Source organism: Salmo salar, chromosome ssa26 (assembly GCF_905237065.1).
Source record: "Salmo salar chromosome ssa26, Ssal_v3.1, whole genome shotgun sequence".
Lineage (NCBI taxonomy): Eukaryota > Metazoa > Chordata > Actinopteri > Salmoniformes > Salmonidae > Salmo > Salmo salar.
Genome location: NC_059467.1, coordinates 47,388,705 through 47,404,146, shown reverse-complemented (window position 1 = coordinate 47,404,146; position 15,442 = coordinate 47,388,705). Strand labels below are relative to the sequence as shown.

General features: G+C 37.6%; 1 protein-coding gene across 10 annotated transcripts in view; it reads right to left on the bottom strand.

Moving 5' to 3' along the window:
• LOC106587766 (C-myc promoter-binding protein) overlaps positions 1-15,442 on the bottom strand; it is a 265,908-nt gene that overhangs the window by 165,331 nt on the left and 85,135 nt on the right. The gene's annotated exons all lie outside the window — the stretch shown is intronic.

Here is a 15,442-nt window from a genome sequence, read left to right as displayed (position 1 = left end):
ACAGCCTTCAGTCAGGGGGTATAGTCTAGTATAGAACAGCCTTCAGTCAGGGGGTATAGTCTAGTATAGAACAGCCTTCAATCAGGGGGTATAGTCTAGTATAGAACAGCCTTCAGTCAGGGGGTATAGTCTAGTATAGAACAGCCTTCAGTCAGGGGGTATAGTCTAGTATAGAACAGCCTTCAGTCAGGGGGTATAGTCTAGTATAGAACAGCCTTCAGTCAGGGGGTATAGTCTAGTACAGAACAGCCTTCAGTCAGGGGGTATAGTCTAGTACAGAACAGCCTTCAGTCAGGGGGTATAGTCTAGTATAGAACAGCCTTCAGTCAGGGGGTATAGTCTAGTACAGAACAACCTTCAGTCAGTGGGTATAGTCTAGTACAGAACAGCCTTCAGTCAGGGGGTATAGTCTAGTACAGAACAGCCTTCAGTCAGGGGGTATAGTCTAGTACAGAACAACCTTCAGTCAGTGGGTATAGTCTAGTACAGAACAACCTTCAGTCAGGGGTATAGTCTAGTACAGAACAGCCTTCAGTCAGGGGGTATAGTCTAGTATAGAACAGCCTTCAGTCAGGGGGTATAGTCTAGTACAGAACAGCCTTCAGTCAGGGGGTATAGTCTAGTATAGAACAGCCTTCAGTCAGGGGGTATAGTCTAGTATAGAACAGCCTTCAGTCAGGGGGTATAGTCTAGTATAGAACAGCCTTCAGTCAGGGGGTATAGTCTAGTATAGAACAGCCTTCAGTCAGGGGGTATAGTCTAGTATAGAACAGCCTTCAGTCAGGGGGTATAGTCTAGTACAGAACAGCCTTCAGTCAGGGGGTATAGTCTAGTACAGAACAGCCTTCAGTCAGGGGGTATAGTCTAGTATAGAACAGCCTTCAGTCAGGGGGTATAGTCTAGTATAGAACAGCCTTCAGTCAGGGGGTATAGTCTAGTACAGAACAGCCTTCAGTCAGGGGGTATAGTCTAGTACAGAACAGCCTTCAGTCAGGGGGTATAGTCTAGTACAGAACAGCCTTCAGTCAGGGGGTATAGTCTAGTACAGAACAGCCTTCAGTCAGGGGGTATAGTCTAGTACAGAACAGCCTTCAGTCAGGGGGTATAGTCTAGTACAGAACAGCCTTCAGTCAGGGGGTATAGTCTAGTATAGAACAGCCTTCAGTCAGGGGGTATAGTCTAGTACAGAACAACCTTCAGTCAGGGGGTATAGTCTAGTACAGAACAGCCTTCAGTCAGGGGGTATAGTCTAGTATAGAACAGCCTTCAGTCAGGGGGTATAGTCTAGTACAGAACAGCCTTCAGTCAGGGGGTATAGTCTAGTACAGAACAGCCTTCAGTCAGGGGGTATAGTCTAGTATAGAACAGCCTTCAGTCAGGGGGTATAGTCTAGTACAGAACAGCCTTCAGTCAGGGGGTATAGTCTAGTACAGAACAGCCTTCAGTCAGGGGGTATAGTCTAGTATAGAACAGCCTTCAGTCAGGGGGTATAGTCTAGTACAGAACAGCCTTCAGTCAGGGGGTATAGTCTAGTACAGAACAACCTTCAGTCAGGGGGTATAGTCTAGTATAGAACAGCCTTCAGTCAGGGGGTATAGTCTAGTACAGAACAACCTTCAGTCAGGGGGTGTGTACTGCCTGTGTGGACAGAATGCACTGTCCTGTATGCTGTAAAGTGTTCATACTTTGTGTTAGTAAATGTCTGGGTCAGCGGCTGACATGCTCAGTTTAAAGGGAAGCCTGGTCTGTGAGCAGAATGAGAAGCAGGACACCAGGACCTCCTGACTGTCTCTATGACCTTGGCCAGGAAAACACAGCTCACCTACCACACACACACACACACACACACACACACACACACACACACACACACACACACACACACACACACACACACACACACACACACACACACACACACACACGGTTGGGTCAGCCAAGAGACAGACAGAACCAAACAGAGTGGTTGCATGTCGGCTGTCGTTTTGACCCCTGGTCGTTTTAAGCCCGGCGCTACCGTAGCTATCCTGGGTTCAGGTCATATTCGTTTCATTCAGACCTGGGTTCAGGTCCTATTAGTTTAATTCAGACCTGGGTTCAGGTCCTATTAGTTTTATTCAGACCTGGGTTTCACCACATAGCTCCACTTTCAGACCCCAGAGACGGGGTTGTATTTTAGCTAGTATTCAATAGGTCCACTAAGCCTAGGCAAGCTCAATCAAGCTACTAGCTAGCTGTTACCCCGCTGCCTCTCACTGTGGTGTTTACAGATAAGCTAGCTAGCTACTAGCTAGCTGTTACCCTGCTGCCTGTCACTGTGGTGTTTACAGATAAGCTAGCTAGCTACTAGCTAGCTGTTACCCCGCTGCCTGTCACTGTGGTGTTTACAGATAAGCTAGCTACTAGCTAGCTGTTACCCCGCTGCCTGTCACTGTGGTGTTTACAGATAAGCTAGCTAGCTACTAGCTAGCTGTTACCTTGCTGCCTGTCACTGTGGTGTTTACAGATAAGCTAGCTAGCTACTAGCTAGCTGTTACCTTGCTGCCTGTCACTGTGGTGTTTACAGATATGCTAGCTAGCTACTAGCTAGCTGTTACCCCGCTGCCTGTCACTGTGGTGTTTGCAGATAAGCTAGCTAGCTACTAGCTGTTACCTTGCTGCCTGTCACTGTGGTGTTTACAGATATGCTAGCTAGCTATTAGCTAGCTGTTACCTTGCTGCCTGTCACTGTGGTGTTTCTCCTTTGTGGTTACTCTTTGAAGCCAAGATCCAGCTGTGACTGCCTATCTATTTCTGGTTGTATCTGTTCCATTTCATTCTTGTGTGTGTGTGTGTGTGTGTGTGTGTGTGTGTGTGTGTGTGTGTGTGTGTGTGTGTGTGTGTGTGTGACCCACTTTCACTGCTGGCGAGTGCTGTGCGTCACCGTGGTTTCCTGGTGCCCCAGTATGGGTAATGTTTTGGCTGAGGCCTCCTCAGCTGTTGTTGTGTGTTAATGTGTCAATGTCTGCCACAAGAGGTAGACAAGCCACCAGAGGTCTCATCACAGTCTCCAAGTCCAGAACATGGGAGGCGCACAGTACTACGTAGAGCCATGACTACATGGAACTCTATTCCACATCAGAGTGTTTATATGGTGTTTAATATGACATGTATCCAATTCAGAGTGTTTATATGGTGTTTAATATGACATGTATCCTATTCAGATGTTTATATGCTGTTTAATATGACATGTATCCTATTCAGAGTGTTTATATACAGTTTAATATGACATGTATCCTATTCAGAGTGTTTATATACTGTTTAATATGACATGTATCCTAGTCAGTGTTTATATGCTGTTTAATATGACATGTATCCTATTCAGAGTGTTTATATGCTGTTTAATATGACATGTAACCTATTCAGAGTGTATATATACTGTTTAATATGACATGTATCCTATTCAGAGTGTTTATATACCTTTTAATATGACATGTAACCTATTCAGAGTGTTTATATACTGTTTAATATGACATGTATCCTATTCAGAGTGTTTATATGGTGTTTAATATGACATGTATCCTATTCAGAGTGTTTATATACTGTTTAATATGACATGTATCCTATTCAGAGTGTTTATATGGTGTTTAATATGACATGTATCCTATTCAGAGTGTTTATATACTGTTTAATATGACATGTATCCTATTCAGAGTGTTTATATGGTGTTTAATATGACATGTAGCCTATTCAGAGTGTTTATATACTGTTTAATATGACATGTATCCTATTCAGAGTGTTTATATACTGTTTAATATGACATGTATCCTATTCAGAGTGTTTATATGGTGTTTAATATGACATGTATCCTATTCAGAGTGTTTATATGGTGTTTAATATGACATGTATCCTATTCAGTGTTTATATGGTGTTTAATATGACATGTATCCTATTCAGAGTGTTTATATACTGTTTAATATGACATGTATCCTATTCAGAGTGTTTATATACTGTTTAATATGACATGTATCCTATTCAGAGTCTTTATATACTGTTTAATATGACATGTATCCTATTCAGAGTGTTTATATGGTGTTTAATATGACATGTATCCTATTCAGAGTGTTTATATACTGTTTAATATGACATGTATCCTAGTCAGTGTTTATATGTTGTTTAATATGACATGTATCCTATTCAGAGTGTTTATATACTGTTTAATATGACATGTAGTCTATGCAGAGTGTTTATATGGTGTTTAATATGACATGTAGCCTATTCAGAGTGTTTATATGCTGTTTAATATGACATGTATCCTAGTCAGTGTTTATATGCTGTTTAATATGACATGTATCCTATTCAGAGTGTTTATATGGTGTTTAATATGACATGTAGCCTATTCAGAGTGTTTATATACTGTTTAATATGACATGTATCCTATTCAGAGTGTTTATATACTGTTTAATATGACATGTATCCTATTCAGAGTGTTTATATGCTGTTTAATATGACATGTATCCTATTCAGAGTGTTTATATACTGTTTAATATGACATGTAGTCTATGCAGAGTGTTTATATGGTGTTTAATATGACATGTAGCCTATTCAGAGTGTTTATATGCTGTTTAATATGACATGTATCCTAGTCAGTGTTTATATGCTGTTTAATATGACATGTATCCTATTCAGAGTGTTTATATGCTGTTTAATATGACATGTAACCTATTCAGAGTGTATATATACTGTTTAATATGACATGTATCCTATTCAGAGTGTTTATATACCTTTTAATATGACATGTAACCTATTCAGAGTGTTTATATACTGTTTAATATGACATGTATCCTATTCAGAGTGTTTATATGGTGTTTAATATGACATGTATCCTATTCAGAGTGTTTATATACTGTTTAATATGACATGTATCCTATTCAGAGTGTTTATATGGTGGTTAATATGACATGTATCCTATTCAGAGTGTTTATATGGTGTTTAATATGACATGTATCCTATTCAGAGTGGTTATATGCTGTTTAATATGACATGTATCCTATTCAGAGTGTTTATATGGTGTTTAATATGACATGTAGCCTATTCAGAGTGTTTATATACTGTTTAATATGACATGTATCCTAGTCAGTGTTTATATGTTGTTTAATATGACATGTATCCTATTCAGAGTGTTTATATACTGTTTAATATGACATGTAGCCTATTCAGAGTGTTTATATACTGTTTAATATGACATGTATCCTATTCAGAGTGTTTATATGCTGTTTAATATGACATGTATCTTATTCAGAGTGTTTATATGGTGTTTAATATGACATGTAGCCTATTCAGAGTGTTTATATGGTGTTTAATATGACATGTAGCCTATTCAGAGTGTTTATATACTGTTTAATATGACATGTATCCTATTCAGAGTGTTTATATGGTGTTTAATATGACATGTATCCTATTCAGAGTGTTTATATGCTGTTTAATATGACATGTATCCTATTCAGAGTGTTTATATGTTGTTTAACATGTAGCCTATTCAGAGTGTTTATATACTGTTTAATATGACATGGATCCTATTCAGAGTGTTTATATGTTGTTTAATATGACATGTATCCTATTCAGAGTGTTTATATGGTGTTTAATATGACATGTATCTTATTCAGAGTGTTTATATGCTGTTTAATATGACATGTATCTTATTCAGAGTGTTTATATGGTGTTTAATATGACATGTAGCCTATTCAGAGTGTTTATATGGTGTTTAATATGACATGTATCCTATTCAGAGTGTTTATATACTGTTTAATATGACATGTATCCTATTCAGAGTGTTTATATGGTGTTTAATATGACATGTATCCTATTCAGAGTGTTTATATGGTGTTTAATATGACATGTATCCTATTCAGATGTTTATATGCTGTTTAATATGACATGTATCCTATTCAGAGTGTTTATATACAGTTTAATATGACATGTATCCTATTCAGAGTGTTTATATACTGTTTAATATGACATGTATCCTAGTCAGTGTTTATATGCTGTTTAATATGACATGTATCCTATTCAGAGTGTTTATATGCTGTTTAATATGACATGTAACCTATTCAGAGTGTATATATACTGTTTAATATGACATGTATCCTATTCAGAGTGTTTATATACCTTTTAATATGACATGTAACCTATTCAGAGTGTTTATATACTGTTTAATATGACATGTATCCTATTCAGAGTGTTTATATGGTGTTTAATATGACATGTATCCTATTCAGAGTGTTTATATACTGTTTAATATGACATGTATCCTATTCAGAGTGTTTATATGGTGTTTAATATGACATGTATCCTATTCAGAGTGTTTATATGGTGTTTAATATGACATGTATCCTATTCAGAGTGTTTATATACTGTTTAATATGACATGTATCCTATTCAGAGTGTTTATATGCTGTTTAATATGACATGTAGCCTATTCAGAGTGTTTATATACTGTTTAATATGACATGTATCCTATTCAGAGTGTTTATATGGTGTTTAATATGACATGTATCCTATTCAGAGTGTTTATATGGTGTTTAATATGACATGTATCCTATTCAGAGTGTTTATATGGTGTTTAATATGACATGTATCCTATTCAGAGTGTTTATATACTGTTTAATATGACATGTATCCTATTCAGAGTGTTTATATACTGTTTAATATGACATGTATCCTATTCAGAGTCTTTATATACTGTTTAATATGACATGTATCCTATTCAGACTCTTTATATAGTGTTTAATATGACATGTATCCTATTCAGAGTGTTTATATGGTGTTTAATATGACATGTATCCTATTCAGAGTGTTTATATACTGTTTAATATGACATGTATCCTAGTCAGTGTTTATATGTTGTTTAATATGACATGTATCCTATTCAGAGTGTTTATATACTGTTTAATATGACATGTAGCCTATTCAGAGTGTTTATATGGTGTTTAATATGACATGTAGCCTATTCAGAGTGTTTATATACTGTTTAATATGACATGTATCCTATTCAGAGTGTTTATATACTGTTTAATATGACATGTATCCTATTCAGAGTGTTTATATGCTGTTTAATATGACATGTATCCTATTCAGAGTGTTTATATACTGTTTAATATGACATGTAGTCTATGCAGAGTGTTTATATGGTGTTTAATATGACATGTAGCCTATTCAGAGTGTTTATATGCTGTTTAATATGACATGTATCCTATTCAGAGTGTTTATATGCTGTTTAATATGACATGTAGCCTATTCAGAGTGTTTATATGGTGTTTAATATGACATGTATCCTATTCAGAGTGTTTATATGGTGTTTAATATGACATGTAGCCTATTCAGAGTGTTTATATGGTGTTTAATATGACATGTATCCTATTCAGAGTGTTTATATGGTGTTTAATATGACATGTATCCTATTCAGAGTGTTTATATGGTGTTTAATATGACATGTAGCCTATTCAGAGTGTTTATATGGTGTTTAATATGACATGTATCCTATTCAGAGTGTTTATATACTTTTTAATATGACATGTAGCCTATTCAGAGTGTTAATATACTGTTTAATATGACATGTAGCCTATTCAGAGTGTTTATATGGTGTTTAATATGACATGTAGCCTATTCAGAGTGTTTATATGGTGTTTAATATGACATGTATCCTATTCAGAGTGTTTATATGCTGTTTAATATGACATGTATCCTATTCAGAGTGTTTATATGTTGTTTAACATGTATCCTATTCAGAGTGTTTATATGGTGTATAATATGACATGTAGTCTATTCAGAGTGTTTATATGCTGTTTAATATGACATGTATCCTATTCAGAGTGTTTATATGGTGTTTAATATGACATGTAGCCTATTCAGAGTGTTTATATGGTGTTTAATATGACATGTATCCTATTCAGAGTGTTTATATGTTGTTTAACATGTATCCTATTCAGAGTGTTTATATGGTGTTTAATATGACATGTAACCTATTCAGAGTGTTTATATGCTGTTTAATATGACATGTAACCTATTCAGAGTGTTTATATGCTGTTTAATATGACATGTAGTCTATTCAGAGTGTTTATATACTGTTTAATATGACATGTAACCTATTCAGAGTGTTTATATGCTGTTTAATATGACATGTAGCCTATTCAGAGTGTTTATATGCTGTTTAATATGACATGTATCCTATTCAGAGTGTTTATATGTTGTTTAACATGTATCCTATTCAGAGTGTTTATATGGTGTTTAATATGACATGTAGTCTATTCAGAGTGTTTATATGGTGTTTAATATGACATGTATCCTATTCAGAGTGTTTATATGGTGTTTAATATGACATGTAGCCTATTCAGAGTGTGTATATGCTGTTTAATATGACATGTATCCTATTCAGAGTGTTTATATGCTGTTTAATATGACATGCAGCCTATTTGAAATGATGAGCGCTTCTCAGTCACCTTTTCATGTTGTTTATTAAAATATATTTCATTCAAATCATATGGTTTGGTTTCAATACTTCAAAACTAAACGGTAGGCCCAGGTAGTCACAACAATAGATGGGTGTTGGTTAAATGGTAGGTCCAGGTAGTCACAACAATAGATGGGTGTTGGTTAAATGGTAGGTCCAGGTAGTCACAACAATAGATGGGTGTTGGTTAAATGGTAGGTCCAGGTAGTCACAACAATAGATGGGTGTTGGTTAAATGGTAGGTCCAGGTAGTCACAACAATAGATGGGTGTTGGTTAAATGGTAGGTCCAGGTAGTCACAACAATAGATGGGTGTTGGTTAAATGGTAGGTCCAGGTAGTCACAACAATAGATGGGTGTTGGTTAAATGGTGATTATAATGAATGGAGGGAATTTGGAGCAGCTAGATTTTTTTCTTCCTGTGAGCGAGGAGCGGTTTTTAGCAGAGCGGTTGGAAAGGCACCATAATATATGCACCATAATCAACCATTAACCATCGTGCTTCTCAGTGAAACTTCAATAAGAATCAGGGTTTTCTCCGGATCAAAAAGGGACTTCGGTGGTGGGCGTGGCCTGGGGCTTGGCAAGGAGCCCTCTTTGGACTTAAGAGGCCCGCCCAATCATTTTCTATGCAGAAAAATCCCTGAACATTTAAAAAGCAATAAATATATCTGACCTTGTACCAGCTAGGTTACCCTCCCTCTGTCTTTACCCTCTCTGTCTATACCTGACCTTGTACCAGCTCTCTGTGTTTTTACCTTCTCTCTCTACACATTGTAAATCTAGCATAATCCTAGAGACAAACACAGAGCAGTTTGATTCCTGGAAACCCAGTATTATGCTCGTAGAGACAGATCACATAACATCATAATATACAGTCTGGATCACAGCCAAAAGGCTTTTCTGATCTCCTACTGTATTTAGGTCATTTACTAACTGTTCCCAGAAAGGGGTATAGTCTAGTACAGAACAGCCTTCAGTCAGGGGGTATAGTCTAGTACAGAACAGCCTTCAGTCAGGGGGTATAGTCTAGTACAGAACAGCCTTCAGTCAGGGGGTATAGTCTAGTATAGAACAGCCTTCAGTCAGGGGGTATAGTCTAGTACAGAACAGCCTTCAGTCAGGGGGTATAGTCTAGTACAGAACAGCCTTCAGTCAGGGGGTATAGTCTAGTATAGAACAGCCTTCAGTCAGGGGGTATAGTCTAGTATAGAACAGCCTTCAGTCAGGGGGTATAGTCTAGTATAGAACAGCCTTCAGTCAGGGGGTATAGTCTAGTATAGAACAGCCTTCAATCAGGGGGTATAGTCTAGTATAGAACAGCCTTCAGTCAGGGGGTATAGTCTAGTATAGAACAGCCTTCAGTCAGGGGGTATAGTCTAGTATAGAACAGCCTTCAGTCAGGGGGTATAGTCTAGTATAGAACAGCCTTCAGTCAGGGGGTATAGTCTAGTACAGAACAGCCTTCAGTCAGGGGGTATAGTCTAGTACAGAACAGCCTTCAGTCAGGGGGTATAGTCTAGTATAGAACAGCCTTCAGTCAGGGGGTATAGTCTAGTACAGAACAACCTTCAGTCAGTGGGTATAGTCTAGTACAGAACAGCCTTCAGTCAGGGGGTATAGTCTAGTACAGAACAGCCTTCAGTCAGGGGGTATAGTCTAGTACAGAACAACCTTCAGTCAGTGGGTATAGTCTAGTACAGAACAACCTTCAGTCAGGGGGTATAGTCTAGTACAGAACAGCCTTCAGTCAGGGGGTATAGTCTAGTATAGAACAGCCTTCAGTCAGGGGGTATAGTCTAGTACAGAACAGCCTTCAGTCAGGGGGTATAGTCTAGTATAGAACAGCCTTCAGTCAGGGGGTATAGTCTAGTATAGAACAGCCTTCAGTCAGGGGGGTATAGTCTAGTATAGAACAGCCTTCAGTCAGGGGGTATAGTCTAGTATAGAACAGCCTTCAGTCAGGGGGTATAGTCTAGTATAGAACAGCCTTCAGTCAGGGGGTATAGTCTAGTACAGAACAGCCTTCAGTCAGGGGGTATAGTCTAGTACAGAACAGCCTTCAGTCAGGGGGTATAGTCTAGTATAGAACAGCCTTCAGTCAGGGGGTATAGTCTAGTATAGAACAGCCTTCAGTCAGGGGGTATAGTCTAGTACAGAACAGCCTTCAGTCAGGGGGTATAGTCTAGTACAGAACAGCCTTCAGTCAGGGGGTATAGTCTAGTACAGAACAGCCTTCAGTCAGGGGGTATAGTCTAGTACAGAACAGCCTTCAGTCAGGGGGTATAGTCTAGTACAGAACAGCCTTCAGTCAGGGGTATAGTCTAGTACAGAACAGCCTTCAGTCAGGGGGTATAGTCTAGTATAGAACAGCCTTCAGTCAGGGGGTATAGTCTAGTACAGAACAACCTTCAGTCAGGGGGTATAGTCTAGTACAGAACAGCCTTCAGTCAGGGGGTATAGTCTAGTATAGAACAGCCTTCAGTCAGGGGGTATAGTCTAGTACAGAACAGCCTTCAGTCAGGGGGTATAGTCTAGTACAGAACAGCCTTCAGTCAGGGGGTATAGTCTAGTATAGAACAGCCTTCAGTCAGGGGGTATAGTCTAGTACAGAACAGCCTTCAGTCAGGGGGTATAGTCTAGTACAGAACAGCCTTCAGTCAGGGGGTATAGTCTAGTATAGAACAGCCTTCAGTCAGGGGGTATAGTCTAGTACAGAACAGCCTTCAGTCAGGGGGTATAGTCTAGTACAGAACAACCTTCAGTCAGGGGGTATAGTCTAGTATAGAACAGCCTTCAGTCAGGGGGTATAGTCTAGTACAGAACAACCTTCAGTCAGGGGGTGTGTACTGCCTGTGTGGACAGAATGCACTGTCCTGTATGCTGTAAAGTGTTCATACTTTGTGTTAGTAAATGTCTGGGTCAGCGGCTGACATGCTCAGTTTAAAGGGAAGCCTGGTCTGTGAGCAGAATGAGAAGCAGGACACCAGGACCTCCTGACTGTCTCTATGACCTTGGCCAGGAAAACACAGCTCACCTACCACACACACACACACACACACACACACACACACACACACACACACACACACACACACACACACACACACACACACACACACACACACACACACACACACACGGTTGGGTCAGCCAAGAGACAGACAGAACCAAACAGAGTGGTTGCATGTCGGCTGTCGTTTTGACCCCTGGTCGTTTTAAGCCCGGCGCTACCGTAGCTATCCTGGGTTCAGGTCATATTCGTTTCATTCAGACCTGGGTTCAGGTCCTATTAGTTTAATTCAGACCTGGGTTCAGGTCCTATTAGTTTTATTCAGACCTGGGTTTCACCACATAGCTCCACTTTCAGACCCCAGAGATGGGGTTGTATTTTAGCTAGTATTCAATAGGTCCACTAAGCCTAGGCAAGCTCAATCAAGCTACTAGCTAGCTGTTACCCCGCTGCCTCTCACTGTGGTGTTTACAGATAAGCTAGCTAGCTACTAGCTAGCTGTTACCCTGCTGCCTGTCACTGTGGTGTTTACAGATAAGCTAGCTAGCTACTAGCTAGCTGTTACCCCGCTGCCTGTCACTGTGGTGTTTACAGATAAGCTAGCTACTAGCTAGCTGTTACCCCGCTGCCTGTCACTGTGGTGTTTACAGATAAGCTAGCTAGCTACTAGCTAGCTGTTACCTTGCTGCCTGTCACTGTGGTGTTTACAGATAAGCTAGCTAGCTACTAGCTAGCTGTTACCTTGCTGCCTGTCACTGTGGTGTTTACAGATATGCTAGCTAGCTACTAGCTAGCTGTTACCCCGCTGCCTGTCACTGTGGTGTTTGCAGATAAGCTAGCTAGCTACTAGCTGTTACCTTGCTGCCTGTCACTGTGGTGTTTACAGATATGCTAGCTAGCTATTAGCTAGCTGTTACCTTGCTGCCTGTCACTGTGGTGTTTCTCCTTTGTGGTTACTCTTTGAAGCCAAGATCCAGCTGTGACTGCCTATCTATTTCTGGTTGTATCTGTTCCATTTCATTCTTGTGTGTGTGTGTGTGTGTGTGTGTGTGTGTGTGTGTGTGTGTGTGTGTGTGTGTGTGTGTGTGTGTGACCCACTTTCACTGCTGGCGAGTGCTGTGCGTCACCGTGGTTTCCTGGTGCCCCAGTATGGGTAATGTTTTGGCTGAGGCCTCCTCAGCTGTTGTTGTGTGTTAATGTGTCAATGTCTGCCACAAGAGGTAGACAAGCCACCAGAGGTCTCATCACAGTCTCCAAGTCCAGAACATGGGAGGCGCACAGTACTACGTAGAGCCATGACTACATGGAACTCTATTCCACATCAGAGTGTTTATATGGTGTTTAATATGACATGTATCCAATTCAGAGTGTTTATATGGTGTTTAATATGACATGTATCCTATTCAGATGTTTATATGCTGTTTAATATGACATGTATCCTATTCAGAGTGTTTATATACAGTTTAATATGACATGTATCCTATTCAGAGTGTTTATATACTGTTTAATATGACATGTATCCTAGTCAGTGTTTATATGCTGTTTAATATGACATGTATCCTATTCAGAGTGTTTATATGCTGTTTAATATGACATGTAACCTATTCAGAGTGTATATATACTGTTTAATATGACATGTATCCTATTCAGAGTGTTTATATACCTTTTAATATGACATGTAACCTATTCAGAGTGTTTATATACTGTTTAATATGACATGTATCCTATTCAGAGTGTTTATATGGTGTTTAATATGACATGTATCCTATTCAGAGTGTTTATATACTGTTTAATATGACATGTATCCTATTCAGAGTGTTTATATGGTGTTTAATATGACATGTATCCTATTCAGAGTGTTTATATACTGTTTAATATGACATGTATCCTATTCAGAGTGTTTATATGGTGTTTAATATGACATGTAGCCTATTCAGAGTGTTTATATACTGTTTAATATGACATGTATCCTATTCAGAGTGTTTATATACTGTTTAATATGACATGTATCCTATTCAGAGTGTTTATATGGTGTTTAATATGACATGTATCCTATTCAGAGTGTTTATATGGTGTTTAATATGACATGTATCCTATTCAGTGTTTATATGGTGTTTAATATGACATGTATCCTATTCAGAGTGTTTATATACTGTTTAATATGACATGTATCCTATTCAGAGTGTTTATATACTGTTTAATATGACATGTATCCTATTCAGAGTCTTTATATACTGTTTAATATGACATGTATCCTATTCAGAGTGTTTATATGGTGTTTAATATGACATGTATCCTATTCAGAGTGTTTATATACTGTTTAATATGACATGTATCCTAGTCAGTGTTTATATGTTGTTTAATATGACATGTATCCTATTCAGAGTGTTTATATACTGTTTAATATGACATGTAGTCTATGCAGAGTGTTTATATGGTGTTTAATATGACATGTAGCCTATTCAGAGTGTTTATATGCTGTTTAATATGACATGTATCCTAGTCAGTGTTTATATGCTGTTTAATATGACATGTATCCTATTCAGAGTGTTTATATGGTGTTTAATATGACATGTAGCCTATTCAGAGTGTTTATATACTGTTTAATATGACATGTATCCTATTCAGAGTGTTTATATACTGTTTAATATGACATGTATCCTATTCAGAGTGTTTATATGCTGTTTAATATGACATGTATCCTATTCAGAGTGTTTATATACTGTTTAATATGACATGTAGTCTATGCAGAGTGTTTATATGGTGTTTAATATGACATGTAGCCTATTCAGAGTGTTTATATGCTGTTTAATATGACATGTATCCTAGTCAGTGTTTATATGCTGTTTAATATGACATGTATCCTATTCAGAGTGTTTATATGCTGTTTAATATGACATGTAACCTATTCAGAGTGTATATATACTGTTTAATATGACATGTATCCTATTCAGAGTGTTTATATACCTTTTAATATGACATGTAACCTATTCAGAGTGTTTATATACTGTTTAATATGACATGTATCCTATTCAGAGTGTTTATATGGTGTTTAATATGACATGTATCCTATTCAGAGTGTTTATATACTGTTTAATATGACATGTATCCTATTCAGAGTGTTTATATGGTGGTTAATATGACATGTATCCTATTCAGAGTGTTTATATGGTGTTTAATATGACATGTATCCTATTCAGAGTGTTTATATACTGTTTAATATGACATGTATCCTATTCAGAGTGTTTATATGGTGTTTAATATGACATGTATCCTATTCAGAGTGTTTATATACTGTTTAATATGACATGTATCCTATTCAGAGTGTTTATATGGTGTTTAATATGACATGTATCCTATTCAGAGTCTTTATATACTGTTTAATATGACATGTATCCTATTCAGAGTGTTTATATGGTGTTTAATATGACATGTATCCTATTCAGAGTGTTTATATACTGTTTAATATGACATGTATCCTAGTCAGTGTTTATATGTTGTTTAATATGACATGTATCCTATTCAGAGTGTTTATATACTGTTTAATATGACATGTAGCCTATTCAGAGTGTTTATATGGTGTTTAATATGACATGTAGCCTATTCAGAGTGTTTATATACTGTTTAATATGACATGTATCCTATTCAGAGTGTTTATATACTGTTTAATATGACATGTACCCTATTCAGAGTGTTTATATGCTGTTTAATATGACATGTATCCTATTCAGAGTGTTTATATACTGTTTAATATGACATGTAGTCTATGCAGAGTGTTTATATGGTGTTTAATATGACATGTAGCCTATTCAGAGTGTTTATATGCTGTTTAATATGACATGTATCCTATTCAGAGTGTTTATATGCTGTTTAATATGACATGTAGCCTATTCAGAGTGTTTATATGGTGTTTAATATGACATGTATCCTATTCAGAGTGT